Consider the following 8244-nt stretch of genomic DNA (forward strand, 5'->3'; position numbering starts at 1 on the left):
ATTATTTCTTCAATGAAGCACAACTACATTAGAGGGATTTTATGACCTATCACTCTTTTGTTTAGGTATTAAAATTTATTTCCAGATTAGTATGATTATAATTTTGAGAAATCAAGTTAAAATCCATAGAGATTTTTGTCTTAATTATGAAAATGCACTTTTAGGTCACTCTATTTTTTACTTTATTCTACAAGATGGATTTGATGTTTAGGATCTAAGTCCCTTTACTGTTTCAAAATTTGGTAGGTCTCTACTTTATCAACATGCCTAGTATCTGATATTCTGAGAAATACTTTAATGATAATTTTGAGTACAGGTTTCTATGCAGACCTTGTGCTCTTTAACTATAGGTTTTTATATTCATATCTCCCTTTGTTTTATTTATACTAAACATTTTTTTAGGCTTGGATGAATTTGCAAAGCCTAGAGCTCTATGTTAGACAAAACTGCAACTTATGTTTCATGTTATTCTTTGCATACGTATGAAGAGAGGAAAAAGTATCTGGGTCTTTCTTTTCCTCTTACATCCGTAATGCATATATAACATAGATTGTTGTCACCAAGATACAAGTTGACCAAGATGAACATTTTTAATGTATGTATAGGTTCACAATAGTTCACAAATGTGGATACACCTATAAACACACAAATATTACGTATACTTTAAAATTTGCATCAATTTTTATAATCTTAAAGAGAGCTATAAACTAAAATTTGTTTTAGAATTACTTATTAGTGAACAATAATGCACTACCTTGTTTGTGCTCCTTTTTTTGTTTATATGCATGTATATGTACTTACCTTGAACACACTTACTCTGATATTTGGGATTTTCTTACTCTCATATGAATGGATGTGCATATAGTTTGGCCTATTCACATGCATTCAAGGACACCTACATTTTTTAATATCCATATTGCATATGTTTATGTCAAATGAACTTCTCTGTGTTACTATGTCTTTATTGGCATGCTTCCTTTTCTATTTTGCTACATTCAAAATTTTCTTCTTTTGGATGGATGTCATTCTAGACATTACCTTCACCTTACACCTTTATATTGTATGTATCTAGACATGTGATTCTTCCTCCAGAGATTGCAAAGTTGCTTCGAAAGAATTGGCTACTTGCAAAGGAAATCATACTAGAAGTTATTGAAGTTATTCTAAAAAAATGTTTCTCTAGCATTCTTTCTAATACAATGCATTATGTCAAGTATGCTTGTTAATGCTTTTTTTTTTTTTTTTTTTTTATAGAATGAGTGGAAAGCTATTGGAGTTCAACAGTCTCATGGATGGGTACATTATGCCATTGATCATCTTGAACCCCACATTATGTTGTTTTGGAGGCCTTTGAATTATCAGCAAAATCAGCAATAATTACCAAACCAACATTAGCCATAGAAGTGACATTTTTTGATTCTAAAGTTTTCAAGTGAATATTGAGTTACTTCCTTGCCTTCTTAATCATCTTTTTTTCTCCCATATAGTGTTGTCTAGCATTTTTTGTGAGGGTTTCCTCTCAGATATTGGTTTGATGCATTTATCAACTAACTTATTGTTGAGATTTTAAGGTTTTATTGTTGGGAACTCATTTTTAGCTCGAGAATATGATCGTTTAACCCAATATTAACTTAATCATCAATGTGGCATTTCATGTGATTCTTAAATATGATATGGCCAGATAGCTTTAATCTTTTTGAGCTTATAGTAGTGCAGTTTTTGTTTGTATTTATCTCTAAACAATGCATTTGTTGTGTCCTAATTTGTGCTTAGTTTTGGGTTGAATTCATTTCTTATTATATAAATTTGTACATGTTTTTGCGATGGTCATGGTGAAGTTCACTCTTGGTTTTTTGTTTGTTGATATTCCCTAAGATAAGAGTCATGCTACTTAGAAATCAACATACATTGGTTCAGTCACGAGTAGGGAATTCAAAGCTCAATGTGTCCCCTTTAATATGGTAGATAATATGCTTAGGTTACTTTTTATTTGTTCACCTACAAATTATAATGTTTGAGTGATCTTAATGACATTTGGCAGAAGGATGAATAGTTTTCACAAAGTTGATTTTGTCAATGATATGCATTTCCTTTGGAAAATTTTCTATGAGAACTGCATTTGTTGAAAAACTCATGTTCTTTTTTCTATTGAAATTTTAGTGAATTATTTTTACTAAATTGGTAATTGTGGCTAGTCAGGTGTGATATTTTAATTTTTAGCTCTTAATGAATATGGCTAGTTAGGTATGATATGTACATGCTTTAAAATTGATATGAAGTAAAAGTTAAATACATATCTGCAATCAATACAGTAATGTTATTAATCTTTATGCATCACCAATTACACATTGGTGAACCAGTTATTGGTTGTTAATTGCATAGAGTCCTCCAAATGATTGAAACTATTTCCTCCCTCTGTTACCATTGGTCCTTTCAAGGACCTCCTTAAGAATATCAAACTTGAATCCCCTAATGGTTTGTGGATTTATACTCTACTCTTAAAAATTCATATGTGGTTGGTGATGGTGTCAATAGTTCTACTCTGTCTGACAGGCTTGCATAATAGAAACTCCCCTACTCGCACAAACATCCTAAGTGCTAGATGTAAGCTCCACTCTTAGCATCACTTTCCAAATCAGAAAAATGACACACCAGAAAAACAACCACTATCAAACCATACTTTTGAATTTGTGCCAATGGAGTGACAAAGAAAAGCATCTTTAGGGAGTTGCGCATATAAAATAGGCTATTGCTTCATTTTGCTCTTATAGATTTGATTTCATTGATTCATTTGGAATCCAGTAGTGCATTCATCCTTTTCCTCATTCTTAGAAATGACTCCCTTGTCACACATGATAAGCAACACAACTGCTACATGATGGCTCATCCTTTAGGTCTCTTTCTAGGAAACCAAAACAACAACCGTTGCTGAACCACTACACAACTTGTACCAATGAAATTGCATATAGATAAATTTGGGGAGCCCTGGCATAGAAATTGGGATGCTTCATAACCCTCCAATAGAAAGGATGCTAATGCCAATATTCAAAATCCAAAAAATGTGTCTTTCTTGAACACCAACATTGATTCTATTGGAGGTTCATTGGGAGCTTTCATTTTAGTATCTCTCATTAGCCATGATAGGTTCATAAAAAATTGCTAGAGTGCCAGGAAGCCACCTAATACTAGATGAGGTCTCATCATTAGATCTCTTCAAAATTGCTGAATAGATCTACTATAGAATGGAAACCATTGCCAAACCTCTTTCAAAATTGCATTGGTCCAAGAAGATGATCTAACAGAGAGTCCATGGGTAGGCATTCATTGGGGGAATTCACCCACTCTATTTATTTTAAAGGACTTAGTTTGGTCAAAATTTTGACCATCTCTTTATGGTTTTCCACCAACAAATGGTCAAATTATTAACCAATCCTTTGGTCATGACCATTGCATCCTGGTCAGTGGATGGGATTTTGTACAAACAATTGGTGGAAATTTTGACCAATTCTTGATAGTTTCTACCAAAACTTGGTGGAAATTTTGACCAATTATTGATAGTTTTCTACCAACAATTGGTGGACATTTCGACCAATCATTGCTTTTTTTCTACCAACAATTGGTGGAAATTCTTAGCAATGCTTGGAACTTTTCTACCAACAATTGGTGGATCTTTCAACCAATTATTGATTTTTTTCTACCAACAATTTATGGAAATTTTGACTAATGCTTGGAAGTTTTCTAACAAGAATTGGTCAAAATTTAGACTAATTATTGATTAATTTATACCAAAATTGGTGGAAATTTTGACCAATTATTGAAAATTTTGGACCAATAGTTGGTCAAAAATTTGACCAACAATGACAAAACCATTTCGACCAATTTTTTGTCAAAATTTGGAACAACCTGCAAGTTGGTCAAAATTTTGACAAGAAAAATAATGACGAATGGATTGGTAGAAATTTTGACCAACCTAGCTCAAAATGTTGACCAAAATTCGTCAAAAATTGAGTCAAAATTTATTAGTGTATAGTTGTGAATGCAACTCATTTTGATGACCGATGATGGAGTATTATTGCATTTAATGAAGTTTCTCGATAGAAAGTTAGTGTTCTTGAGTTATCAATCATAGATTGAGGATCGATGATAAGTATAGATGGTATGATGAAGTCAATTGACTTGCACACAATGAAGTTGTTGGAAATATATGAGGAGTAACTAAGAGGGGAGGGGTAAATCAATTACTGCAAAAATAAATCCAAGTCCCTTGAGATGTCAATAATACAAAACCAAACTTTGTTGAAACTGTCGTAACTTGATTAACACGATAATTCACACTAGTACATTTTGACTAATTTTTCAATGAAAATTGGTTGAATTTTTGACCCAGGTTGATCAAATTTTTGACCAATTTCTATCTCACTATTTTTTTTGTCAAAATTTTGACCAATGCCTATATGTGTCCAAAGTTCAACCAAGAATTTGGTTTAAAAAATTATGTTGGTGTGACGACCATTGGTCAAATGCCCACCAAATATTGGTCAACAGTTCAAACAATGTTGGCCCTTGATCGACCAGCATCTCAAACCCACAACCAATGAATTCATAGAAATTTCCACCAACATTTGGTCAAAATTTTGACCAATGTTGGTCCTTGATCGAAAACCATGCCAAGTCCACGACGAATGCATTAGTCAAAATTTCCACCAAAGTTTCATCAAAACAATAGCTAAGAAGAACTTTACTAGTTTCCTTTTACATAAGTGTAAGTGAGAAACAACTCTTGATATTCATGCAAATCTAAATTTGTTATTACTTGGTTGCATGCAAAAATAACAATAAAGATGTCTATGCAATCGAGTTTGCAATGATCAGTGCATGCAAATAATCTAAATTCATTTTTGGTATACAATTTGCATTTACATAAACACATAACGACACATTCAAATTCTTATGTCAAGATTATAATCTTCTAACAGTTGAAAGCTCAGGTCTTATAATTGAAGTTATCTTTGTTCTTTCTCCTCTTTCAATAAAATTTAAGAGCTTAGTTGCAATTATTGAGGCCTCTTTTGCAACTCTACTTACCACTCTTTTTTTATCATGTACTTCATTAGCAAAAACCAAGGAGAATTTAGTTTCTATTTTAATAGCACTGTGCTGAGATGCAGGAGCTAAAATTGTAAATATGGTGTTGAGTATTAATCCTCTTAGTTTTACTTTTTTTGACTTATTTGAGCTAGGTGGGGTATCTTTCATGTCATGAAAGATTCTATGGAAGTTTAAAAAATTCATAGTAGGGAGGACACACACTCATACAATATTCTCACCCCCCTTTTGTTTTATGTCATATATGTATTTGGAGCTCTTGTTGAGAAGGTCTTTGTTAGAGTAAATAATTATTTATTCTTTTACTTAAGTTTACTTAGATAAATGCATTTAGATATTTAGTTGTCATCTAGGAGTTGTTGATGAGTTGTTGACAACATGGGAGTTTGTTCCTACCTAACCATACTTATCTTTCCACCTTTTGTGGACATATGCTTAGTTGTCACACTTATCTCCTAGCACTTTCTAGCTTGTTCTAGAAGATTTCTTGAGGCCTTTATATTCGAGCTCTCTCAGTGTATTTTAAATAGCATTTTCATTTTCTTATTGTGAAATACATTTTCTCACTTCGTTGAATTGCTTCAAGCTCTTTCTCTCTTCTTTCTTTGGTTTCTCTTCAGGAGTTTATTTGCATGCAGGTGATCTTGGTGCACTATGAAGTTTTCTTTCATCAACTTCTACATGGTATTAGAGCCTCATTGTTGCTTCTCTATTGAATGATATTTGAAGCCATGATTCGAAGACACAAAACCTAGTTTGTTTGTGCATTTTTCTTCAATTAGGGGGAGGAAATTTTTTTTTGGGTACTTTGGGCCTAAATAGATGCTTCCATTGAGTTCAAAAAGCTTGTTATAGTCAAAATCCAGATAAATTTTTTTGATTTTGGTGATAGGAGCTCTGGGAGGGAAAAATAATTTGTGCAGGTTGTCATACAGATTTTATGCATGTGATTCTCAAAAAAAAGTAATGCAGGCCATGTCATCACCCAGCGGCCACTATGGCCCCACCAAGTGGCTGCATAGTTGTGGTGCCACCATTTTTTAGCCATTGTCGATGTGCTACTCTATGGCCACCATGGCTCTGCTTCGACGATAGTGCTACTAGGTTCTCCTCTTGGGCGCCACCTCCACTAGTAATGCCATTGCCAATATACCCTTTGTCGGTTGACATCATTCAACAGTAATTTGACATCACTTTTTGGTGCTTACATCAGCATTTCCCATGCCACATTAGCTTTTTTGGCCACTTACATCAACTTTACATCATCACCATTGGACCTCATGCTGACATCATTTTCTAGCTAGGTGACATCATTTTTTGGTTGCTAATGTTGGTAAACTAATAGTTGGATTTTTTTTCAGTGACGTCCAATTAATGACTGTATGGCAATCAATTTTTTTCCAATGACTGTATTTATCTAGCAAGCTAGTCTTTTGGAGTAGTAGTTGGTCTTTTAGCCATAACTTGAGCATACAAAGGTCTTTTTCCAATCTAAAAGAAGCACTAGAAAGCTGACTCAAAGGCAAAGACAATGGTGCTAGTTTCATCATATTATAAATTTTTTTGAACTCCCATTTTTGGTGTTGAAGTAAAGGCTTTTGTTTCCTCCTTCTCTACATCCAAAATCCAAGTTCTTTTCTTAGTTTTTGTGCTTTCTATAGTTTTTTTTTGGTACTTGAGGGATATCATTGTACATTGTGGGGGAGCCATTTTATTTTCTTTAATTTTCTTCAAAATAAGACCCTTCTACTTCTATCTTGTTCTCTCAATGTTGGATCCATTTATGACTCGGCTCACACCACACAACTTTCACACCTAAAGGCACACATGACTAGGCTTCTCATGCCAAGAGGCTTATGGTCATGTCTTGATGTGAACCAACTTATTCTCACACACCCTTTTGAGGTTCTTCAACATAGGAATAAAATGGATGAGGCCATGGGATTGATTGCACTGAATATTTGAGATAGTCTTCATTTTCACTTGGATTGTTTGACCACTCTAAGGGCTATTTGGACCAAATTTTAGACTTTTTTTGGCATAGTGAATGAGTTTTAGACACTTTAGCTTGATGTATAGTTAACCTCTTTGACACTAGCCAACTTTCCCACTATTGAAGACTTCTTGATGAAGTTCAAATCATTGCGTACCATTTTGCAAGGATGTGGGAAAATCAAGACAAATGATGAGTGTATATTTTTGATACTCTCAAAGTTGAGGGGACAGTATCAAATCTTCTCTTCCACTTTATACTCCACTATGGATGCCTTGGTGATAGACATAGGATGCCTTCATTTTAGATATTTTGTGATTGGTTAACATAGTAACAAGAAAAGATCTAATAGGTGGATGCTTTTGGGTCTTCCAGCCAAACATTGGTTGCTCAAAATTCTAAGGGGAAATCAAACCAAAAAGAAAAATTGAAGAAAGATACACCAAAAATAGATACTAAACTTCTAGCTAACCCTCCTAAGGGTAAAGATTCTTTGAAGTCTACTGAGTCTACCTCCAAGACCAAGAAGAAATCTACTGAGACCTATAGTTTTTGTGGCAAGGATGGACATCCCATTTCTAGGTGTTGGAAGTGTTTGGAGGCTTTAGAGGAAGCCACACAAGAGCATCATATTTCAGCTCCTAAGTCTTCACCCCCCTGTAGGGAAAGGTCATGCTCTTTCTGCTCAAGCTATGACTTTTGTGTCCACCTAGATTCTTGATTCTGGTGCATCTCATGATATGAAAAACACTTTGGAGTTGGTCACCTCACTTTCTCCTTGTGCTACCTCATATATTTTTGTTGGGAATTCATCACAACTTTTAATTATGGGTTCTGGTTCTATTGCACTAGTCAGGGTTTGTTTTCAAGATGTTCTTTGTGTCCCTAAAATTTCAATGAACCTATTGTCCATCTATTAGATTTGCCACTCTAGCTCTGGTAAGATAGTTGAGTTCTCACAACATGATGTGGTTATCTGCGACTTGCACAATTTTGAGATGGTTGTGGCTACTAGAAGTTTTGACTCTGCATCTCACCTCTATAGATTTGATGGATTTGAGTCTTCTGATGACATAGGTTCATGTCTTGTTGCACATGCAAATTTAGTAAGAATACTTTGACATGAGCATTTGGGCCATGTCAAT

General features: G+C 34.1%; 1 pseudogene; it reads left to right on the plus strand.

The window, feature by feature from the left end:
* Nucleotides 1–263: 263 nt before the first annotated feature.
* Nucleotides 264–1377, plus strand: LOC149546164 (cyclin-dependent kinases regulatory subunit 1-like; annotated as a pseudogene).
* The last annotated feature ends 6867 nt before the right edge of the window (nt 1378–8244 follow it).

Source organism: Cupressus sempervirens, chromosome 7 (genome assembly GCF_028749045.1).
Source record: "Cupressus sempervirens isolate cs-2001-9-10 chromosome 7, ASM2874904v1, whole genome shotgun sequence".
NCBI lineage: Eukaryota > Viridiplantae > Streptophyta > Pinopsida > Cupressales > Cupressaceae > Cupressus > Cupressus sempervirens.